Source organism: Canis lupus, chromosome 8 (assembly GCF_003254725.2).
Source record: "Canis lupus dingo isolate Sandy chromosome 8, ASM325472v2, whole genome shotgun sequence".
Classification (NCBI taxonomy): domain Eukaryota; kingdom Metazoa; phylum Chordata; class Mammalia; order Carnivora; family Canidae; genus Canis; species Canis lupus.
The window spans coordinates 56702933-56728951 of NC_064250.1; the positions used below are offsets into that span (position 1 = coordinate 56702933).

The 26019-nt window shown below is 38.2% G+C and overlaps 1 long non-coding RNA gene across 3 annotated transcripts; it reads right to left on the bottom strand.

The window, feature by feature from the left end:
- Positions 1 to 25858, bottom strand: LOC112657451 (uncharacterized). Of its 3 annotated transcripts, none has more exons than XR_003135025.3 (5): positions 25623 to 25858; positions 11144 to 11213; positions 10136 to 10329; positions 9482 to 9556; positions 1 to 954 (listed from the first exon to the last, which is right to left on the bottom strand). It is a non-coding gene; the product is annotated as an uncharacterized LOC112657451 (long non-coding RNA). The 3 variants fall into 3 exon arrangements; XR_003135026.3 differs by lacking the exon at positions 1 to 954 and adding an exon at positions 3740 to 8421; XR_007412460.1 differs by lacking the exon at positions 1 to 954 and adding an exon at positions 8429 to 9373.
- Between the last annotated feature and the right edge of the window lie 161 nt (positions 25859 to 26019).

Here is a 26019-nt window from a genome sequence, read left to right on the forward strand (position 1 = left end):
GGTAGAAAATAAACTATCCTCCCCAATATTTGCATTTCAGTGAAGTTTTGGAAAGTTCTGTCTTCATCATTATTATATTCAAATCCAGGTTTGTTTGTTCTAAAATGCTATATTACCAAATGTTTAAGGGAGAGAGAATTTGTAAAGCCTGCAATTTTGAACAACTTTGGACAGAATTTCATATTGATATTTATTTGGCATATAAAATCCAGTATAAAACTCAGACAAGATATCCCCCCCCCAACAAGATATAGACACATACATCTGCAGTGTGTTATATGCTTATAGGAATAGCCAGTAAATAATTATGTAGAAAATACAAGGAAAAGAAAAATATAAGTTCACTATTAGGACTGAGAAGTACTATGTATTTCTGCAATATGTTGCTTTTGAGCCAAGACAACAATCCCAGGCCAATGTTTCTTCCTTCAGACCCTCTATGGTAGCCATATGCAGAAATGATGAGAAATTAGGGACTACAGGAGAAGTTAAAAAAAAAAAAAATCTTTATTAGGAAGAGATGGTCCAGACTTAATGTTAAGCTATGATTTTCTCTACATTGAATTTTAATTTAAAATTATCCATTTAATATCAAAGGCACAAATATCTAAGAGATATGAAATATAACATATAATATAAAGATATGTTAAAGATAATAATATAAAGATATGTTAATATAAAGATTATTTGTAAGTGGAACAAATTAATTTTCATAACATAACAGTTGGTTATATTGCTTAGCCTTCTATTTTAGATTCCACCTTATTTGGCTTTTGCTCCTAACAGCATCTTTTAAGGATCTATTAGAGTCTTTCTCCTTTTCAATACATATGTTTTCAGCAACCACTCCATGCTGAGCACCGCCGTAGGTGCTGAGAAAGAGGAAAAGCCGGAGGCCCTGCCATCATTGAGCTTATACTCCAGTGCTCGAAACACATGTCAACATAAGGATACCTGAAAATAAATCAGATTCCATGAAAAATGCTATGAAGGAAACTAATTCAGAGTAATGAGATGAGGGAAGGATAGCAGACAAGAGAGGGGAGTATGGACCATCCCCCCAAAAATGTCATTTTATTGGAGTTAAAAAAAAAAAAAAAGAAAGGAAAGGAATTGGTCTTGTAACCATTTGCGAGAATAGAGACTGAAGCCATGAGACTATGTGCAAGGAGGCGGACTAGCAAGGTGCAAAGGCCTGAAGGAGACATATGTTTATGAAATTCAAACTTTGGACTTCTCCATTTGCTGCCTCTGGCCACCCTAACTACTTGGATACTTGGACACATTAATCATCTTCTAGTTTTACACTTTTTGTCTCAAAGGCCTAAATTTTATCTTCTTTTTTCTTTTTAATAATTTGCCAAAAATAATACAAAATCACCACATGACTTCTGGTAAAAATTAAAATTATGTAACAAAGTTCCCCTTTGTCCTAGGCCCATTTCATCTCCCATTTTATAAGTAAACACTTTGCCTACTTTCTATACTTTGTTACCTCTCATTATTTTTTCCTTGCATGGATATGCATACCTATACATACCACAATATATCTGGAAGGTTTCTGTGTGTTTTGGATAAATATGGCCTTATTTTTTAATATCTAAGTCTCTATCTATGTCAGATCCCTCAAGCTATGTATACTCTAGAATTAGCAGTCATTTCTATTCAAAGTCAAGTAAGAAAAATAAATCCTACTGCTCAGACCCTATTATTTCTATCTTGTTTGTTTAAACATTGAATTTACCATATTTATTCCAAATAGGTGCGAAAATTGAATCTCTAATTATATATACCTATGAAAAACTTTATTGTGGGTGTACTACCATTGTGATCCCCCTCTGTTCATCTTGCCTTCTGACTCTAATTACTAAATCTCTGTTAAAATATTTCCTATCAGAAAATATCTGCATGTTCATGATGCTTCATGTGGTATGATCTCATGACCCCACATGCTATGATTTTCTCTTTCTACTAACTAGTAAACACTGCCTTGTATTAGACTCCATCGGCATTATTTCTACAATCAACCCAAAGCAGCCAGTTTTGTTTTATTTTGATGGTTACAGGCTTGAGAACAACAAAATAATTTTGCATCTTTTGTTTGCTTGGCTCTTTAAACTGCCCAAGGCTTTGCAAAACAATTTTAAAATATAGTTATGGTGGTTCTCTCAAAGCATATTTTAACGTTTCTCATAAATAGTTTTTCAGATTGTTCCACCTGACTACTACAGAGAATCAAAAAGCAAGGGATCATTTTTTAAACTTCCATGATGAAAAAGTTTTAGGTTTTAGTAGGCCAAAGGATTCTAAAGAATTATTTTTCTTCCAGTTTCATGTGCAACTTACAAAAGGCTCCTACAGTATTATAAATAATGCTTACAATTTCTTTTTTTTAAATTTTTTTTTTAATTTTTATTTATTTATGATAGTCACAGAGAGAGAGAGACAGGCGCAGAGACACAGGCAGAGGGAGAAGCAGGCTCCATGCACCGGGAGCCCGACGTGGGATTCGATCCCGGGTCTCCAGGATCGCGCCCCGGGCCAAAGGCAGGCGCCAAACCGCTGCGCCACCCAGGGATCCCAATGCTTACAATTTCTTCCCACAACTAAATGAAATACAAAACTTGTACCCACAAGCACCCACAATGACCACGGAATGATGATGAAGTGGCCTATGGTCAACAGTGATTCATTATCCCTAAAATGTTTGCAATTAAGCTTAATGGAGGGGAAATAGGCCTCTGTTTATAAGCAATTGTCCCCTTTTCCCCCCACTGATTCAACCACATTATTAAACACAAATAAGAATACATTTTCCCTAAAATTCACAATTTGATTCAAGTGTCTGTTAACTCAGGTTAACCCAAATTAACTCAACTGTCTATTTTCAGCAATATTTAGAGAAATAAAAAAAAATAGCTGTTGTTGATTTAGATTTTTTAAAACTGAAAGATATTAATATGGAATAGAGTGGAAAAAATCAGGATGAAGGTACAACCCAGCAGAAAAGAAGCTATAATTATCTAAACACACTGTGGCAAATCCAGTTCCAAATTATCATCATAGACACCATAAAATATAATTGTTTACAGTCTTTGAATAGAAGTGCTATGATCAGACATTCCTGTACATACTTTAAAGAATAGGAAATTGAAAGAAAAACAAAATCAATAGAGTAGAATATTCACCCATAAACAATATCAAGAAATAATCAATTAGGCTGACCGTCATAATTTTTATCAAGACTTTAGGCTAACAAAGTTCCCATGAAACCAGAAAATAGACATAAACCACACCTCTGCTGCCAGTATCTTCTTCTGCTCTCCTTTGTTTTCCGTTACACATGACATGAAAGGACCACAGAATGTACTAATAAGTTGTATACTTCTTAGATATGTAAAGTGAACAAACAAGTTTCCCTTTATACCCAGATCACACACAAAGAAAAATTCCTGTTGCATTTATTCAAAAGTAAGAACATGGAAAAAGTGTCACTCTTTTGGTCTCATTATTGGATTCTCACTGCTACCTTAAATTCTAAGAATTTAGGGGATCCCTGGGTGGCTCAGTGGTTTAGTGCCTGCCTTTGGTCCACAGTGAGATCCTGGAGTCCCATGATCGAGTCCCACATCGAGCTCCCTGCTTGGAGCCTGCTTCTCCCTCTGCCTATGTCTCTGCCTCTCTCACTCTGTTTCTTTCTCTGTGTCTCTCATGAATAAATAAAATATTTTTTAAAAATTCTAAGAATTTAGAATAAATACTTTTCAGAATATAGAGTAGGAGTCTGCCATTATTTTATAGTACAGTCAACTGTATCCCCAGAAGAGAATATTTAATCTGAAAATTACTGAGTTCTCTGAACAAGGGAGAAAACAAAAAGCAAAGATAGTTTATAAGTTTTTCAGTTCATATTTGCAAATATGCAAGAGTAATTTTCTGCAGTTGAATTAAGTTAAGGACTTTAATAATTTAAGTACCTAATATGATATCAGAAATACTTTACTCATAAAATTTTAGAGTTTTTGTGAATTTTTAATATAATTTTGTTATAATTTTGTATGATACAGACATCTTAAAATATTCAAGACAGAATACCTTAGACAAGCTTTCATACAAAAGCAATACAAAGGTTCCTCCAGCTGGTAGGAAGAGTCAGAATGGATTCTCATATCATCTAAGATTACCTGCTTTTTTTTTTTTTTTAAATATCAAGCATCTGTTATTTCAACTTTTATCTTTTTTTTTTTTTGTAGTTGATACACAAAGTTACATTAGTTTCAGGTGTTAAGATTACATTCTTCATCTTCCCTTTTTCTTTGGCTATTCTGTTATGCTTTTCTAGTATCTTTATTTATTTCATTTGCATGTTGAACAAATATTTACCCAAGACACATATCTTGCACCCTGCACTGTTCAAGCATCTGGACATGTAATATAAGACAAGAGTTTCTGTCACTACATTTTAATGTAACAAAATGAAACATATATTGTGTGGTATTGTCAGAAGCTGATAAGTGTCAGAAAACTAAATCATGAGTTTGGATAGGAGGTGCAGAAGAAGGAGTTGACTAATTATAATTAGTGGTCTAAGGATACTCTTTGTTTCATGGGGCCAAAGGATTGGTTAGTCAGCTAAGAGTAACTAAACATTCTTCTGTGGTCATAGGCCGGCACTTGAGCAGATCCATTTCACCTTTAGTAGTACACAGACATGGATATTTATCCCACACGGCTGTTAATTACATGTGGCTTTCCCCATAATTAATTAAATATGGCCTTGACCTTTGTCTTTTCTTTGCTTCATGTTACAATCTTTACACCAAGCCAAACCATTTTTTTTAATGGATTCTTAATCTCCCTTTGGTACTCTTGGTGGTATTCAATTACATTTTTCAATCTTCTTGTTTTGCTCCTTTTGGTGACAGACATGTAGCACTAATGTGAATTCACTATTTGAAAAATCATCCATTTTCTTATCCAATCTCCTATAGCTAATGAGTTGTCCCATTTTCCAGTAGAACACATGATTCTACAAAGTTGAGAAACTAGAATGAGCCTTTTGCTCAAAGTGAGCCACTAATGCCAGCATAATCTGGGAACATCTCAAAAACACAGAAAAGTGGGCACTATCCTAGACTTATGGAGTCTGAATCTGCATTTTTAACAAGATTCTCAGTGATCTTTATGCATATTAAACTTTAAAAAGCACTGTTCTAGATAATACTCTTCCATTCTAGAGATAAAGTAATCAGGAATATAGAAAGATAATTTGCCTATAGTTGGCACAGCTAACTATGAGAAAGCTGGATTTCACTTTGCCACATATGTTCTTTATCACAAAGGACTGGCAATTTTGTAAGTGATAGGAACCTTGATACGAATTGGAAAAAAAAAATCTCTGCATGAACTAATTAAAAAGAATGTATATTACTGTCAAATAAGAATTATGAAATATTTTAAAATAAATATCATGTTATAGATCAAAAGACCCTGAATAATTAATACTGGTAATAATTTGGTTCTACTCTTAAGAATATACAGAAATTTGCTTGTTTTAAAGATCTTGTACAAACCTTTAAAAACACTTATGTCAATCAAGTTTTCTCAAGTAGACTCTCATATCCTATTTCTTTTGCTTAGTTTTACTTGGTTAATCTTTTTATCAGAAATTGAATAAACATTTTTGTAGCTATTAAGTATCATAAATTCCGAAGCGGTAGAGTTGGCTTTAATGCTATTTTACTCTTCTGGAAAGCTATTTGACTGATGTTAAAACATTTGGATGTAGTTAGGGCATACAGCATGTTATCAAAACCTTTATTCACCAAAGAAATGTCTGGAAGAATTCTTAGCCTAATCTATCCCCACCCAGCTCCATTTATTACCAAAGCAAAGATCTCTGAGCAGGTAGTTTTGTTAATAACAACTGGCTCTAACACTTTTCTGTGGGAATTTCAGCTCCTTTATCTTTAAGGAGAAATGATGGCTACATCTCACCCACTACCCCAACCAAGAAAAATGTGAAAAATCTATTTTCAAGGTACAGAACTCTAAATATTTAGGTTAGGTAACTACATTTAAAATGAGGTAGTTCTGTCACTTATAATTCAAAATTATAATAAAATGTCCTCATATGAAGGCAAAGTGTTACAGTCTATGACATATCAGTATTTTCTTTTTAAATGTTGAATCATTATTAATTTAAGTAAGCAATTATTTGGATCCTAATTTAGTGTTGTAAATTTTCATTTTTTTTCTCCAGTGAACCTTAAGAAATAATTGTTCTCTAAGATAGTGTCATTCTTGTCTTATTTGAACTATTATCACCTTCACTGATTTTAGGTGAACTTTCTTTTTAACAGTTACACCTATGTCAAATTAATTTCACATCAAACATGTTTCCCTGAAATCACATTTTTCATCCATATCCTTTACTGTAGGTTTATATGGTTTTTGTCATAATTTACTCTTCACTTGACTCTTAGAAGATTTTTTTCTCATTTTCACAATCAAGTTATGTTTTATTGTTTAAATCTAAGAATCCTTTTAAACTGTTTCTAAGTCACAGGTTGCAGATCAGAACTGTTTGTGTGAATTCAGAACAAGCATAAAATTTCCCTAAGGAAAAAAACTGACTCTTCAGGAGATAATGAACACAGCTTCCTACTTGTACTAATACATTTGAAATCTCAAACTTGAAATTGAGATCTAAATTTTGTCCAATATTTTTTTAAGATTTTTTATTTATTTATGAGAGACACAGAGAGAGAAGCAGAGATATAGGCAGAGGGAGAAGCAGGCTCCCCACACGGAGCCTGATGCAGGACTTGATCCCAGGACCCCGGGATCACAACCTGAGATGAAGGCAGACGCTCAATCACTGAGCCATGTAGGCATCTCTGTCCAGGGATTTATTTTTATTTTAAAAATAAAAATGCATATAAACAGTTTTGATATGCAAGCTGTCACTTTAAAAACAGCTTGAAAAAATTTCACTGCTTTTCCTCAATAGTAGCCCTTTGCTAACTATAGAATAAAGGGGAACAGGATGGAGAAATGGAAAGAGAAGGATAGATTTGTGGAGGATAGGAGACAGGTAAAAGGTAGGGGTTGGGCAGGTAACATTTCAAAATGGGAAAAGTTTAATAGTTAGAAGTGTACATTAGCCAAATATAAATTTCCTTTGATTACTGTGAATAGGAGAAAGGGGGATGCTTTAAACATCTCTGCTTACATATAACGACCCACACAAACTACATTAAAAGAACATTACAGCTGTTTCAGGAAATTCACAGTTAAGGGTGAAATATACCATATGTCCCCGATACCTACACACAACGGGGTGCATTAAGATAGCTATTAGGCTGACTCCCTGTCGTGCCTAGGTACAGGAGGACATATGGTGCCTTTCACCCTTGACTAACGTTTCCTTCCTTTCATTGTTTCCTGCAGCAACTTGAGCGTTTTCTGAATGTTCTTCAGTTGAAGGCAATTGAGTCTTCACCAACAACTATCCCCCACTACAATACACATATATGCATAAGCATCTTTTTTGCCCAGAATGATTTTTCTCTATATAATATACTGTACTATACTTGGCAATACATACCCGTGACTAATCAATCTGGGAACAAGTTAAACATATAATGATGACAATATTTCTATGTGTGGGCTACAAAATAGAACAAGGTATAATCTCTAAATTAAAGATGGAAACATCATAGATACTGAGAGAAGAAACAAACAAGATGTGGTTAACCAAGAAGGATTAGCAGGAATGAAATATAAGTAATTCAGTATTTTCTTCACCACTTGAAACAAAATGCATTTTCTCAAATTCATTCCTAATGTTCAAGAAGCTACTTTCCATGAGCCTGCTGAATCTAACAATTTAATAATCGTCTCTTTTTTCCCCCTCAGGCAAACAAATACTATATATACACATACTCATGAGTTTCAGCAGGAATGACAACAGGAAAAAAACAAACTAATATGGAAACAAATTCAAATTCTCTAGTAGTCATTGTTATGTTCCTATACAATGGGTATTTGTCCTTCTTCCCTGTTTACTGACACAGATACAGTTTATATGTCTCTCAGGGAGTGTGGTCTCATCCCAACCTCAAGATTCAATCTATTTTATTTAATTGTGAGCATGGAATGTGATACAGGCCAATAAGGTCTTAGGGTTTCTGCAGACACTGCTCCTGGAAAAGGTTGCCTCACCAAAAAAAATAAGTCCAAGCAGATCAGTCTCCTGTGCTGCAGCATGTTGCCATGCCTGAGAAATTCCTGGAACTCTGGCAGTCAACTTGAAACAGGACAGACGTCAAAGCAGAAAGAAGAAAACAGGCCAAAACAATCTCACTTTGATCCTTGCAGACATTGTTGAGGCTCCAATCAAATCAAATCTAGAACTTCCTATTAAATTGCATGACACATATTCAAATCAGTTTAATGATATTGTGATTTTTTTCCTTCGAAAGAAATACTAAGGGATATGAGAATATCTTCTGACAATATTTGTTGAGGCCTAAAGTTTAATATAAAGTTTATGTAAACACAAACTTCCCCCAAATACCCATAGCTTGAAATGTTTATATTTCTATGCATATTCAGAGTGAGAAATAGTGTATAATTCTACTTGGTTTCTTGGTATGTGAGACTAGGCTAATCCATTTCTTTTTGTTCACTTCTTTTACTCACAACTGGGAGATTTATATAAAGAAATAAGACATAAGCTTTACTCTTTTTAAATAACATTTTAGGATAGTACATTTATCAGATTTTTAACCACTTGGCTTTCAGAAACACTGCAAAACTACAATCAATCATGTTCATTTTGGTCGGTGAGAAAGAAAAGAAAAACTAAAATATTTCAGCTTTCTGCCCTCACTTACTTACCCAATGATCTAGTCCTGACTCGTTTTACTTTCACTAAATCTCTAAAGAAATAGTACTAAATGGAGAAAGTATAGAGAAAAGAGAAAAGAGTAAAAAAAAAAGGGAAAGGTGGCAAGAAAAGAAATTGAAAAATAAGTAGACCAATGGGACGGGTGAGAAAAGGAACTGCATGTCTTCAGGGAGACACGACTGCATACTGTAGATTACCTGTGCATGGTCACCCAGGAAGAAGTCCCAGGGACACTGAAAGACAACTAAGAATATGTGTTTTAAGAAAGAGCCCTGGTGGGGATGGAAGAAGGCAGCTTATAGCAGAACGCACGACACTTGGAGGAAAAGGAATGAGTTGAAGTCAAAGTGCTGCTATTTTTTTCTCCATCTGCGTGTGGTCTTGGCCAATTGACTTAACCTAATCTTCAACTGCTTATGAAGAATCTTACATAGGAAGAATCATACTTAAAGCAGAGCACTGTGGGAAGATAAAACAAGATCACCCACTTGAAACACATATTGAAATGCATAATTCACATGTTCAGCACACCCTCCAATCTTCCGTCTCAGCAGCCCTGAGACTCACCATTTCCTGGGAGCTGGTGAAGGTTTCCAGCTGGGCTGCAAAGACTCTCTTGCCAGGACTGGTCCTGAGTATTTACTAAGAGAAAATGAAAATGAAAATATACTAAGTTTATTTAACTATCTTGACTTTCCAAAATATGTATTTTTTCCATGTCATATATGACTTATTCCTAAGCCATCAGGAGTCCTCTAAACCAGATACCCCCACGCACACCCTTTCAAAGCAGAACCCAGTCATGAGAAACCAGGATCCTATTTTAAGCAATCTACATATTGACTGAGAAAGAATTAGAGCCCCATCAGCTAATTCTCAGGTCAGAAAAGATTCAATACATATTTTCAAGTGGGCAGAGGGAGCTAATTTGAGTCACTGATATAGAAATATATCAACCTCACTTTTGCCAAATTATCCATTCAGTAACTGTCAACTTTCATTACTGTCATTCACATGAGGTGATTAGAGGCAGGTGAGCACTATATCTCCTCTTCCCCATAGCCTCGTTATCAAAAAGTACATGAGCCCAGGCTATACCTGAGTTAGAAGAAGAAACAGAAAAAGAATAGGAAAAGCCTAAATCTCAGGGGCTAAAATAACAAAGGCTTATGTCCCCTGGAGGTTGACTAAGGGCTGTGACCTTATGATCGTAGTTCTTACTTGGAGACCTAGACGGAGAGACAGCAACTAAAAGAAACATTGCGGGATCCCTGGGTGGCGCAGCGGTTTAGCGCCTGCCTTTGGCCCAGGGCGCGATCCTGGAGACCCGGGATCGAATCCCACGTCGGGCTCCCGGTGCATAGAGCCTGCTTCTCCCTCTGCCTGTGTCTCTGCCTCTCTCTCTCACTGTGTGCCTATCATAAAAAATTAAAAAAGAAGAAAATAAAATAAATAAATAAATAAATAAATAAATAAATAAATAAAAGAAACATTGCCAAGGGCCATCACAGAGAGTAAAGGGAAAGAGTCCTAGAAGGTTGTGTAGCAGCAACTGAATGCTCAGTCAAGAAGTGACTTTCACCGCTTACTAACCATGAACATCAGAATTATAAAGTCCTACGGAAGATGAAAAGCCAGAAGCATTCAGTGCAAAGCGGTAGTGATTATCTCCAAATTTCACAATGAAATCAAATCTTAGAATAATTGGCCAAATAGGCAAAACAAGCACAAAATGAGTCATATGATAATTTTTTATATTCAACCTTTTCTTTTGGTGGGGAGAGGCGGGGGGTAATTCAGTCAATTCTACAGTCAGGTCAAAAAACGTATTCCTGCATGAAGTAGGGAGAACATTGAACCAATGAATCTCTAGACCTGATTAAAGCTATTTACATGCTGAGCTAGCTGGAATATCTGAGTGGTCTGACCCAAATAATTATGGGGGCAGAGCCAATGATCTATCATAAACATTATTAATTTCATCCATTAAAATGTTATTTCTAGAAAACCATATACTAATTACCAAATTCTCTGTTGTAGATTTCTACAACAATCTTTAAAAATCAGTAGCCCCCTCTGGCAGAGGATTTATGCCTGACACACATCAAATGCAGACAGTTCTTTTGCTGCAAAACAAGTTGCCTTAAGTGTCAGTAGCATACAACAATAAACTAGTATCTGTTATGCATCTATAAAGTTCAGCTCATCTCCAGTGAGTTCTTCATTTACCTGTGGGTTGGCTCTGCTCCACCGTTCTCTTTCTACAGAGTTATAAATGGCCAGGAACGTCCTTCTCTGCCTATGGCAGAAGCACAAATACTCAGTTAAGAAACATGAGAAGTCTTGCAGCCTAGGCTAAGAATGGCACATAGTTACTTCTACCTCCTTCAGTGGACCAAAGCAAGTTACATGGCTAATGCCAGAGCAAAAAGGTGAAGTTCTCCTGAGTCACAGTGGGAGGTTATTATAAAGTCACACACCAAAGCCATCGATACGAGCATGGGTGCAGAATACTTACAGTCATTACTGCAATCTAACACATGCCCCAACTGAACAGATACATCACTTTGTTTTCATACTAGTTTTTAAGTTTCAAAATTCCTACTGCCTCAAGCGTGGTTCTGATATGTACAGAACACCCACAATATGACTCCTAGCCAGGGTCTCTAACAATTATTGCTTTAGTAAAAATTGGTAATTTCTGATAGTTCTAAAATCTGTTTCAGCAGAACAAAGGAAAGGAATTAGACCAACCTTCAAGCAACTTGAAGCAGAATAAGGACTCAAGATAAAGGACTTAATTCTATAGCTATTTTGAGTTAAAAGACAGTCAATTCTCAGAATGTGAAACAAAAAGTGATATGCCTTTTTGTCCCTTTCATGTATAAAATTATACAGATGACTCACATTTGTTTGACCATACACCTGCAGTTCTTGCTTTGCAGAGATGAGGTTAATAGAGAGAGAGAGAGAAAAAAAAAAAGGTTCTCTGTAAGATGTTTAAAAATCAGTGAGCTGGAATGATGCTAGAGAGTACATAAATTTCAGAAAGAATAAAAAGAATCTAAAGAGAATTTTAACTTTGCCTGATATCTGGTCAAATTGTCATAAGAGCCTGCTGGTGTGGAGAGGGTTATGGGGAGTGACAAGGTGCTAAGTTCTCTTGAGCCCTGAGTCTCAGGATAAACGAGAATAAAGCATGTGGTTATCTTGAAAACTGTAAGACGTATCATCATTTTCTTTGAATTTTATTAAGCAATTTTAAAGTTTACTGGCAGCAGATAAAAGCTGATATCACAACCTGGTCCATGCTGGTTTCTGCCAGGCAGAGATCTAACAGTGATTTTGTACAGGAAGCATATGCCCTCTTAATTACACAAAGCATTAAGTTACTTACAGAAGATTCGGGAACCATATGGCCCATTAGAATCAGAAGTCAGAAGGTAATAGAGAATAGGATTTCTGTGCTTTCTAAATAAACGAGGATGCTATGCAATAGGAAGTTCTTGTCACAAACTAGGAACCAGTACAGAATTTCATCTTTTCATTTGACTCATTCAAAAGCTCTTTGCATTATTCTAAGACTGGCCGTGAGAGTGCAACACCCACCTTGATTGTTCTGACCTAATTTGTCACATTTCTGGAACAGCACTTACTAGATCACATCCTGAAGTCACTGTTTATTTGCTCACAGAAGCCTGGGCTCTTCTAAGTCAACCGCTGCAGCTTATGCAGCTGGGTTTATACATACTCACTCAGCAAATTCTTACTCAAAGCTGAGTTCTCTCCAATATCTCTAAGACTCTAGTTGGATGAAGCTTATCCCAAAGCTAACACTATAGTCCTATAAGGAAAGTTGGCATTTTGTAGAAAGAAAAAAAAAATTAAGACTATCATTTGCTTCCTATATGTAGTAGATCCTGATGATGAAGGAAATGGAATGACCAAAAAGAATGAGCTGCTGTAGAAGGTAAAAATGGACCAAGTAGCCTTATTTTGAACTTGATATCTGTACTAAGATTGATTTTTAAGATCTATTTTTCCAAAAGGACTTTAATAAGTCATTTTAATTTCTAAGTCACAAGAAACCTGTATTTACAGTACATTTTCAATTGTATAATGTTGGAAGAAGTTTTGTTCTAGATTTTACAGTAACTGTAGTTAGGGTCCTTCTGAAGATGCAGACACAAGAAAGAAGGTAAGCTTTGATTTTGATGCTGAGTTGTGGTGGAAATGCAAAAAAGGTAAATATGCGGCCCTCTATTTTGCTTTGCAAAGCATTTCAGAATGGGGAACAAGGTATGGGGAGCAAATCACCATATTCTCCATCACATAAGCACTTTACTTCATTTTTTAGCAGTATTTCATTAAGTTCAAAGAGATATTTAGAAACACCTTTTTGTAAAAAAAGAAAGAAAAAAACCCCTTTCTGTGCTATATACAGTGTTTCTTAGAAAAATCAAATTTGTTCTAGTCCTGACACATCAAATGACATTTTCAAATAAAGGATTTACATGAGTATCACTAATCCTTTCAACAAATAAAAGCAATTTAAAATTGCCATTTTCAAAGTTGTGAAATTGTCTTTTTAATGTCAAAACTATGCCATGGTCTATCTCACATCAAATAATCATAATGTAAAGATATGTTTAATATAAAAAGTGAATGATGGTAAAAACATACTGAAATCAACAATTCTTTAAAATAATGTGTAATTTTATTAACTATCACATCATGAAAATGCATGTTTACACATTTACAAAAATAGCATATCTGTTTGTGTGTCAGTGTACTATGATGGAAGTACAAGCAGATATTCTTAATATGCATGTAATTTTGGAAGCAGTTTATAATAGTTTTGATGCCTGTTCTCTGTCAGAGCTCCAGGTATTAAAATTCACTGAAAGGAATATATGTAAGACAGTAGTAGTACAAAGACACCATTTTGTTCAAATGTGAAAATTTACTGATTACATTTTATTGGCTTTTGCCAAATGTGATCGTAACACTTATGGTTCCATTTCACTAGGTTTGGGGTTATGAAAAGAGTCTCTTCCTGAAATGAATTCGCAGGTTCACTGCTACAGTAGCCATGGCCAACCAAGCCCAGAGGTCTCAAGGTCCAACTGTTCATGTTACATTAAGTATTTATTGGAGAATAAAAATACTAAAAGGCAGTATAAATCCATGGTAAGTTTACATGGGGTCCCCATACTATGTAAGTCTCAAAGAGCATAAAATTAGGGAAGAAGGTGAAGAATTACAATGAGGTATATGTACAAAAGGTTTTCTCCAATGTAAAGAAATAAAGCACATTATTTACAATAAGCATTGTTATTTAAAATGGAAATTTTATTTCTCAGCTTTATTTTATTGTCAATATTTTTTATTCTCAAATTTATTTGTCAATTCTGAAAAAAATATGGCCATTAAAATTTAAGTAATTAAAAGTAATTAAAACCAAGGAAGCACAGATTGAAAGGTCATATTATCTTTACCATAGTAACATTTTACAGATGTTATTCATAAAAATTTGCATGCTACAAAGGTCTCCATAATGTATGTTGAACCCCATGTTACATTTCTGCTATAATTATACACCATAGCCTGTATTTTAGCAGTACCAAACTACAAGCAGATATCAAAATTAGTGTCCTTATCCCCATCTTTACACCTGCTGTGCCTGGAATTTTCTTGGTAACTTCCTACTCATATTTCAATATCAGATCAAATGACTCCATTTTCTGAAGCCCATCCAGGCTTTTTTGGGCATTAATTGCTGCCCCTCACCATACAATACCACATGCTCCCTCTGCTACACTTCCTATGACATGTAAAAGTCAAGATTTTCACTCTTTTCACTAGATTGTAAGCCTCTAAATATAAACACTTCATTAATCTTTGCATTTACAGTATCTAACTCGTAATAGGCCCTATAAAGTCTAATTAAGTAACATGTATATATTTGAGAACAAACCAGCCAATTTATCACAGATGGAAAGTATATATCAAAGATAACAATGTTTGCAAATACCATATTATTTTTAACAAATATAATTTAAAAAGTATAGAAAATTTCCAATTCCTCTATTTTAATACAAAATAGTTTTCACAGATAAATACATATTTAAATTTGCATATAAGTAATATAATCAGCTCATTATATTATGCCTCTGTAAGATCATTATAATATGCTAACATCAACATTTATCTTTCTAATATGAAGCACTAGCTTTACTCATCCTATAAACTCCCCAAGCATATAGTCTGGGCCATAGAACTTCATGTCACAACAAACTAACTCAGTGATCTACAAAAATAAACAGCAATAAATGCTTAATTATACTGATGTTGGTGATATGCAAACTGACATGTATTCTCTAATTTTTATGCAATGTAAATAATTATATGTTGTCCTCTTGTTTGGATGTCTTCATATTCTCTAGTCCAGTTAATCATCACAGAGTAACTGCTCCTTTTGTCTGATAATATTTTACTTACATTTGAAGATTCAACCTATTCCTTCCCAAGCAAATTGTCTCTTTCTAACCCTGACCCAAACTAAATTAAACACTTCCAACTCTGTATTTTCACTGGACTTAATAATATGTACATCATACTGGACTATAATGGTTATCTCAAAATAGAACTCCTCTCCTTGAAAAAGCCCAAATGGTCTTCATTTGTATATCCCCAGAAACTCGTGTAGTACTCTGCCTGTTGTAGATTCTCAGTAAATGTGGGTTTAATGAACTAACGAATGGATGATGTTAAAGACATCAGCATGCAGAGGCTGTTTCAGTAACATCATATGACTAAGCAGAAAGCCGTGAGCAAAATTAAATGTATAAGGCTGCTTCCAAAATACTGTTTAATCACTGCATACCACCTGAGTTTTAAGTATTAGTTGAAGTCCCTTGAATACTGTAGAAACTCAGTAAGTAATAAAAAATGATGAAAAGGCTATTTTACTAAATTGACTACATATTCTAAACCTTGATCTTTTTGAGAAAAACACATTCACATCAAAGTAAGTATCACTGACATAATTAAAATTCAAAGATCAAAAATATGTTCATGGTTATTATAGCATACATTATTAGGATATAAAGAGGATATAAACACTCTTGCTTGCATGATATCCAATAGAAATTGGGAAGAACGTTCACATTCACATATCAATGTGAGTCACCAAAAAGAACAGTTATGGAAAGAAATCTTTACCTATTACATAAGAGGAAAAAGAAAAAAATTTGAAGTCATATTGTTTAGTAGAAGTAATGGTTGAATAAAAATGGCATGCAGGCTCCTATCAATTACACTTATTGTAAAAACAAAACTTCAAATGTGACCCAGTTGCCACCTTATCTTTAATCAACTTGGAATACAGCTCACAATAGAAGGTAAAAGAAAATCTTTGGCACTGGCTTACATCACAGGTCTCAAACTAGCAAACTACAGAACTTAAGAACATATATTTTTGTTGTGATACATTGAGCAGTCTTTTACAGAGTCCTGAAACAAGGTAAATGACAATAAAAACAGTCAAATACCTACTGCCTTGCAAAATGCTGCTTCATCTGCCTAGGACATGAATTTGGGTTCAGGACCAGTGGTTTAAATAGAACTTCTGTTTCCTTTACATCCCTTTGTATATGCCAACTGCCTCCCCTCCCTTCAACTGCTACAAACTAAGAGTCAATTCCATGGGAAAAAACAAAAACAAAAACAAAAAAAAACAAAACTAGACTGCTTCTATTTGGTTCACGGTGAAATATTCAGTGTTCAGCACCATATCTACCCTATAATAAACACTCAAAAATGGCCATTGAATGAATTAGCAAATAAATAACTGAATGAATGAATACATATCATCATGTTACATGGTATAAATCACTGGGAAAAGCGAAATGTTTAGTGGAACACTGGTGAGAAACCTATTTTATATATGGGGCTTTTGGAAAATGTTACAAAACCATTTATTCCCATAATGTACTATGTTTACATGGATGTGTTGTATCTGTACCTTATTTTCCTCCTGACAGGTAAGGAACTGAGGCATGAAAGGTGAAGGGGAACAAGGTGAGACAACAGATTAAAACAAAGAACAACAAAACCACTGACCACAATTTCAGCAGTCAACAAACAAAACAGAAACCAACTTAAAAACTGTCAATACTTATTTTTATTGTTAAACCTCTAGCGAAGATGGTCAGGTATGTCAGCAGAACATAACTGAATTCCGAAGGGAGAAGGTACTCTAGGCTATATGTAAGCGCTCTGTAATTCAGGTGGCTCAGGCTCACCAATGGGTGGCCATATTTAAATGAAGTCCATTATTTTGCTATGAAACAGGAAGGAAACATTTTTCATTTCTGTTCTTTACATATAAGCTTTAGCAACTTAAGTAAAACCCGAAATGCACTTCAATATATATTTTCCCTTGTGGTTTGAAGTTATATATTAGGCAAACATATTTTTTACATATGTCCACAATTCCTTGTTCATGTAAATCAGGTAAAATAGAATTTGACTATGTTCTAGCTCAATTTTAAACAGAATGTGTTCAAATGTATGAGTACATTTTTCAGAGCTCACATTCTGAGAAAGAAAATTGGTCTGTTGACTTAATTATAGAGGAATTACTTAACCACCATTTATTCAATCCATCTTTAATAGTTTAGTTAAAAGCATAGTTTTGAAACATATATATTTTATTCTGCTTACATCTCACGATCGGAATGAGAAACAGTCTCTACAGCAAACACAGATATTTCCAAAGTAGGAACTGTTTGCTCTTTTCTGTGTTTACAAATGCTTTGTTGGCAAATGTTGAACTTTTATCATAACATTCCTGAATAATGCAGTGGCAAGTTCGTATTTGAACTGTTTATCTGTGTTAAACTTTGCATATTTCTTCTCATTCATTACAACCGGAAAGCCAACTTGTTAGTACTTGCTTGTCATATAATTTTCTGTAAGGAAAACAGTAGAAACTACTTAATAGTTCCCCCCTCCCCATAGATACCTAAATTTATTGAAAAGGGTAAGCCTTTGTCTCAGAAGGAGAGGTTAACAGAAGGAAATGCTTTTTAGAAATAGGAGAAAAACAGGAAGATTTCCTCCTGGTATGGACAGAGTATAGGATGCCTGGTGGTCTAAACTGGGTTTAAGTTCTAAAATCTCAGGTCAAAAAAATAAATAAATAAATAAAATAAAATAAAATAAAATAAAATAAAATAAAATAAAATAAAATAAAATCTCAGGTCAAGATTCTAAAATCAAGTTCTAAAATCTCAGGTCACAAGCTTCCCAAAGCCTCAGAGAAGAATGGCTTTCATGGTGCATATATGAAGGCTAACCCAAGGCCTCAAGCTCCCAGATTTGTGCAAATACCACCACAAATGGCACAGAAAGTTCAGAACTAATGAACATGGGAAGAAAAATGGGCTGAGATACTCTCAGCACAAATATTATACTATCAAGTTCAAGGAAAAGTAAAAGATGGTTAAATCTTAAAATATCATAGTTTAAGTTTCTTAAGAAAACTTAATGCTACAGATCTTACCTCTCTAAGGATAGTGAAGTATTTTGATATAATTATGCAGATCGAGCCCATATACTACTATATTGGAATAGAGAGTTTGCATAGATGTTTCTTTAGATAAGAAGCATCCCGACCAGGTTAGAGATTATGTATGCATAGAACAACCAATCCAGATAATTTATTTTACTACTTCTATTGATCAAAATAAATGAAATCACCTGACCTTAAATCCATATGGCCCACAGACAGAAGACATCATAAAATTTAGTTTATTAGTGAACATGAAAACTAAATAGGGTAAATATAACCCAAATATAATTTGCATGTCTATTTTTTCTACATCTTGATTTTGGAAAATTCTACATCTTAATGATACTAACTGATGTACCCTTACACTTCTACACGCTTTCAATTTTTTCATGGTGTGTAATGGTTCTTCTACGTATATTTTAAGACAGATTGAGTTTTTTGTAAGCCTCATAGTAGGCATCTCATCAACATACACTGAAAGAATGAATAATATACTGGCAATAAATAATCACTGTAAAATATTCAAATACTTTGGAAATACTTAGAGAAAAATATGAAAACTTCCCTTTATTCCTTAGGTGAAAGCACTGTTAGCGTTCTTTATAGGCATTCTCATGCTTCTGTATAAGCATTCATATGTTCATGTATTCATATTTTTACCTAAATGAGCTCAAACTACAGATTTTTCCGTAACTTGTTATGAGTTACGAGTTGCATTGTGTCCCCAGAAAGATATGCTAAAGTCCTAACCTCCGGTGGCTGTGAACATCAGTTTATGCAAAAATAGGGTCTTTGTAAATGTAATTAAGTTAAAATGAGGTCATTAAGGTGAGCATTAATTCAATATGAGTGGTAAAGAAATAGGAACACAGAGAGAGAATGCCAATTGATGACAGCGGCAAGACAGAAAATGCCACGGATTACTGGTGCTACCAGAAGCTACAAAGAGGCAAGGAAGGATCCTCCCCTTGAGGCTTTAGAGGAAGCATGACCCTGACAATATACTAATTCTGGACTTCCAGCCTTCGGAACTGTGAGAACATAAATTTCTGTTGTTTTAAGCCACTTAGTTATGGTAATCTGTTATGGCTAGTCTAGGAAGCTTGTTCTTTTCACAAATAATAGTCATTGGACACACTTCTAGTCTCCCTGTGTATATAGTTCTTCCCTATTTTTCATACAATTATACTTACTGCAACACATTTTTAAATTTTGTCATTGTTGTTTACTCAAAGCTAGTGAATGGGCAGCTCTTTTTAAGGTGTCTTTTTAAACATGTTTCATGACTTAAAGTACGTTCTGCCTATGGTGAATGTACTTGAGCATCAAACTTTGCAAAATATGCATCACAATTCCCAATTCCCATAAATGTAAACATAGCCAAACATGTGCTCCCAGACAATCATTTCAATAACATTGCAAACTTACTTACATCACTTGGATTTATTTTCCCCTTGAAATTTAAAACACTAGATCAGCCTATCACTACTAGGTTATTTGTGGGTAGAAATAATGCTTTCTCTTTCTTCACTTATGTTTTTGTGAAAATGTATTGTAGAGGCTATAATGTTAACCACTGAATGAACATCCACGAACCAAATGTGGCTATGTGATGAGAACACATATGAAGAATGGGTGCATTGTCGGCACTCCTGGAACCATTCCCTTGTTTCTCTTTAGTTATTACCAATATCTGCCCCAAATTTGTGGTTTTATATCTGGTATAAACCAGAGCTGTTTGGTAATGAAGTCTCTCTCTCTCTCTCTCTCTCTTTTTTTTTTTTTTTTTTTTTTAAGATGTACTTATTTATTTGAGAGAGAGAGGGTGCCCGCACTTGCACAAGAGTGTGTGTGTATGGACCGGGGACAGAGGGAGATAAAGAATCCTTTTTATTATTATTATTTTTATTTTTTTAGAGATAAAGAATCCTTAAGCAGAGCAGGAAAATCCCTGTGGAGTAGGATCCCAACCTGGACCTTGATCCCAGGACCCTGAGATCAAGAGTCAGCACTGGCCCAACTGAGCCACCCAGATGCTCAATTAAGTCTCATTCCAACATCCCCATTCCTAAGCGTTCTAACCAATAGTCCACCACCCCTACTGGGCCCTGCTATATTCTCATACTCATTTCCTGCCATTTGCTACCTCCACTGTGCCCTCCAGCCATGGGACACCACCACCACCCCAGAAACCCACTTAGTTCCCTCCTGCCCCTGAATCACTGCTTTGGTCATTCTTTGTTTCTAAAACACCCTTCCCTAACCCTATTGCCTTTTTCACCTGGCTAGCCAGTACAGAATTACTTCCTCCAGATCTCTTCCTATGTCGTTTCCAAAGTTCTTTCAGGGTCCTCTTCTACGCCCTTCAAGAACATGCTTCTTTTTTTTCTTTTTTAAAGATTTTATTTATTGATTGACGAGAGACACACAGAGAGGGAGAGAGAGAGGCGGAGACACAGGCAGAGGGAAAAGCAGGCTCTGTGCAGGGAGCCCGACGTGGGCCTTGATCCCAGGATCCCCTGGATCCCCTGGATCCCAGGATCCCCAGGGTCATGACTTGAGCTGAAGGCAGACGCTCCACCGGAGCCACCCAGGTGGCAGAGGCACATGCTTTTCCTTATCAGCCCTGCAGGACTCACTGCACTTCAGAAACTTGCCCAGATCCTCACTGATGCTTGCTCCTGCAAAAGGACCATGAGGATGACCTACTGACCAAGCAGAGCCAATGCTCTTGCGCTGCAACACTTCTGGCACCTTGACTTTGGTCTCAGAAGGAAGAGGTCAGCAACAGGTGTTGTGCCCAAGATTGCAAATCTGAGAAACCACCAAGGAGCCGACACCGATGCAAGTGCACGAGGGTTTATTAGCAAGCTAGAGCTTGGGTCCAAGTATACCCGACACAGTGGAGGAGGGAATTGGACCCCGAAGTGGGTTATAGCCGGGTTTTTTATGGGCTGGTCTAGGGGATTTTCAGAAGGGGTGGAGGAATTTCTCAAATTCTGTTTACATTCTGATATGGAGCTTCCAAGGGCACTGAGCTCTGTTCACATTCTAATATGGGGCTTTCAAGGGCATTGAGCTCTGTTCTCATTCTAATATGGGACTTTTTACCATGCACGTGGGCTTTGTTGTCTTTCTGATATGGGATTCCCTGCCGAGGACATTCTGCAGTTTTTCCTGTAAAGTTCAGCTCTTATTCACAGGGGCCTAAGATGGCTATACTTGTGCTAATGCTAAACTTGAGGTGGAATGGCCTTGATTTTTCTCGGTCTCCACATTTTCCCCCTCTCAGAGGAACCTAAGGAAGGACCCAATCATGGGTCTGGGTTGCTCTCAGAGAGCCAGGGGGAATGATTAAACCAGGATTCGAATCAACCTTGTTGCTATTCTCCCTCCCGTTTACGTCTAGCCATACCTTTTCTGACTTTTGCCATAGATTCCCGGACTATTCCTGAGTGGTCAGTAAAGAAGCAACACTTCTCATCTGGGGCAACACATAACCTCCCACCACCACCCCCGCCCCTTGCTTGCAAAAGCCTCTCTACAGTTAAGATGCTCCCATCTTTTAAACCCTTAAAAGATTTTAAAAGCAAGGCTGAATTGGGTGCATATTTTTAAATGGCTAATGGGGAAGCAACATTAGTGGGGTAAGTGAGAACGGCACAGTCTTAGCTTTAGGGGATTGTCCTTGTCTGGTTGGCCTTTCCATTCTGGAACAAAGTCCTTGAGAACGGCGTGTGGATCAACTGGCTGGACGTGGGTGTAGTGGACCCAGAGAGTAATCCTGTCGACCTTGAGAGTGGTGGGAGTGGTCGGGATCACAATGTAGGGTCCCTTCCAGTGAGGTTGAAGTGTCTGGTATTGGTATCTCTGCACGTACACCCAGTCACCCAGCCGGTATCGATGGGGGCCCGGGGTCCGGGGGTGGCCCAGTCTCATAGAGGGCCCTCAGCTTAGGCCACACCTTAGAGACGAATCCTGGGCCTGTCTGATCCAGTCTTAACAGGAAAACCATACCTCTGTAAGATGTCTTCCAGCAGTTTCTTGGTCATGGTCTGTGCTGTTTCATGTTTGGTGGGAAATGCCTCTGTCCAACCTCATAGACAGTTTGCGGCTGTGGGATCCTTAAGACGGTTTCCTTCCATGCATCCATCAACCATCTTTGTCCATCCTTTAATTTGTACCCAAGGTGTGAGCTCTGCAGATCTGGGCTTTTTTAGCTGAGGCCCGGTATCCTAGGGCCACTATGGTCTGGAGCAAGTCCCTGGTGCCTCGCAGGCATGTGTCCTGGTCCTCCGGCGCCCACAGGATATCATCTACATATTGTAATAAAGTCAAATGAGGGTGCTCGGAACAGAACTCACCCAAGTCTTCATGTAAGGCCTCATCGAAGATGGTCGGTGAATTTTTGAATCCTTGTGGTAGTCGAGTCCAGATGAGTTGGCCATTGATGCCTTTCTCAGGGTCCATCCATTCAAAGGCAAAAAGGTCTTGGCTCTTGGGTGCGAAAGGCAGGCTGAAAAAGGCATCTTTTAAATAGAGGAGGGTGTATGGGTTTGGGACCATAGGGTGCATATCCTTTACTCACCGGTTGACTTCCCTTAAGTCCTGGACTGGCCTGTAATTGTTAGAGTGCGGTTTCCAAACGGGCAGCAAGGGAGTGTTCCATGCCAATAGATAAGGCCTCAATATGCTGAGTCCAAAAGTCTCCATGTGGGGTGTGATTCCCGTAAGCACTACGAGGCATGAGGTATTGGGGGACCCAGACAGGGTCTGCCCCCGGCTTTAGTTCTATGTATATGGCCAGTTGGTGCCCGGCCAGTCCAATTCCCCCATTTTCTGCCCACGCTTGGGGAAATTCCCACAGCCAACGGTCAATGTCAGTCACTGGGGCTGAGGGCATTTGGTGGAGACTGATATTTGTCTTCTAAACTCAGGACAAGCACCTGAATAGGGTGCCCCTCCTTGTTTAGGATTTTTGCCCCTTCGGGGTGGAAGCAAATTTGTGCTCCCATCTTGGTGAGCAAATCCCAACCTAACAATGAGTAGGGACACTCAGGGATGACCATGAAGGAGTGGGATACCTGACCCATACCGAGATCCACAGTTCTCCGGGTAGTCCATGAGTACTGTTTTGTGCCCATGGTCCCTTGCACCCATGAAGTCTTGTTTGCCAATTTCCCTTGAGGTTGTAATAAAACCAAATGTTGTGCCCCAGTGTACACTAGGAATTCAACAGGTTGCCCCTCCACTCTGAGAGTTACCCTGGGCTCTGGGAGGGGTGACGAACCCCGACTCCCCTAGTCGTCCAGGTCCTCCACCTCCAAGATCTTGGCAGGGGCCTTGGGTCTTTTGTTAAGACAGTCTTTCATCCAGTGGTCCTCTTCTTTGCAATAAGCACATTGGGTTTTTTTTTTTAGCTTAGGGCGCTCTTGACTGGGACCAGGGCCATCCTCCTTACCTGTCCCTGAAGCCACCTTCTTGAGGTGCCTCCGTCTTTCCTGTGGGTCATCCATGGTTGTGGCCAGCAGGATCTTGGCCGGGTTTCAGGTCTGCCGGTCACTTAGTTTGGTTTGTTGCTCTTCCGGACTTTATTATTATAGACTCTTTCTGCTACTATAAGTCCTGCAAGCTCTTCTTTCCTAGTATTCTCTCTCTAAGAAGGCTGCTGGACTCTCATCCTTACCCTGTCTTACATAACCATACCTAGGCCAGATTGGTAGGCTTGCGCACGGCAGCCTGGAGACCTGCCATTAGAGTCTAGAGGTGGACCCGGAGTCTCTCCTTACCTTCAGCCGAGTTGTGCACTTTGGGGGGTAAAAATGGTTTTAGCTAAGGAGGAGAATTCTTGATCATGTCCTGTGAGACCAGGATGTAGAGCACCTGGTCAGGGTGGCCGTCCGTTTTGTCCCTGAAGATCACGGCCTTAACCTGTAGTAGGTAGGTGGAAAGTTCCTTCTCGGGGCCATCCCACGCCAAAGGTTGGCCATTCTGACATGCAGTAAGTTTGAAATTTCCCTCTCCTTATGTAAACAGTTATGACAGTTAACAAAGACACAGTAACACAACAAATGCACAAACAGTTAACAAGGACATAGTAACACTGACAAACGTTCCCATGCTGCAGCAGAGACAAAACAGAAAGTAATCTGAAGGGCTGGCAGCCGGCCCTCCTTATAGACGAGGACCCCCGTCCCCCTTACAGATGAGGACCTCAGTCCTCCTTACAGACGAGGACCGCATCCTCCAGGTGGGGGCAAGGGACGTCTCCTCAAGACCCCCGGTCCACGGCCCACCAGTGCATCCGCCTAAGCCAATGCCGACCCAACACAGATTGGAATTCCTACAGGAAAAAGTACAGTATAGAGCTCTCAGAGAATATGCATGCAAAAGGTGGAAAAAGTTGAGTACACTCACCACGCATAAAACCCTCTGGATGGGGTCCTGGAGGTCTCTCGGATCCGGGACAAACCCCCATATGTCGCGCCCAAGATTGCGAATCCGAGAAACCCCCAAGGAGCCGACGCCGATGCAAACACAACACACGAGGGTTTATTTACAAGCTCGAGTGTGGGTCCAAGTATACCCGACACAGCGGTGCAGGGACTTGGACATCGAGGTGGGTTTCAGCTTAGTTTTAAGGGCTGGTCTAGGGGACCTCCAGAAGGTGGGGGGAGGAATTCCTCAAGTTCTGTTTATATTCTGATGTGGGGCTTTCAAGGGCGTTGAGCTCTGTTCTCATTCCAATATGGGACTTTCTACCAGGGGTGTGGGCTCTGTCTTTCTGATGTGGGATTCCCTGCCGAGGACATTCTGCAGTTTTTCCTTATGGTTCAGCTCTTGTTCCCAGGGGCCTAAGATGGCTGTACTTGTGCTAACGCTAAGCTTGAGGTGGGATGGCCTTGATTTTTCTCGGTCTCCACACAGGTACGGCTGAGGTCTTGGAATCCGGACACAAGCAGCTTCAGGTGCATCTTCCACGGAAGGTCAGGGGAACCTACTGGGCCTGAACAAGGTTTGTGATCCCCTGCCGGACGCGGACGCGGACGCGGACGGGAGGCTCTCTGTCACAAGCCTTTTTAAAAAGTCGTTGTTTCAAAAGTGACCTTTTTGCGCTGATGGGTAACTAACCTGTGATCCTAAGACGCAGGCTTATTCCCTCAGGAGACTACTTTCTTCGTCAGGTAAAGTAGGTTTCAGGTAGTTTTAGAAGCAAAAATGGAGTTCTGTGCCGCATGCGCTCGGTGACCGCAGACCAGTCCTGGCGAGACCTGGATCATCCCGCGAGGCCCTCCGGGAACCACGCACCCTGCCCACGACCACGGCTGCCCAAAGCCCACCCAGATTCCTCTCAGCGGCTCCTGCTCTACCTGGCGGGGGAGGGGGGGGGGCGCCATCTTTAAGTGCCAGGGAAGAGTCGCCCTCGCCCCTCCGACGTGTCGCGAGGCTTCCGAGATGTCGCGATGCTTCCGCGCTCTCGCGAGGTTTCCCGCTTCTTGGAGCGGCTTCCCAGGGAGCCTTCCGGTTT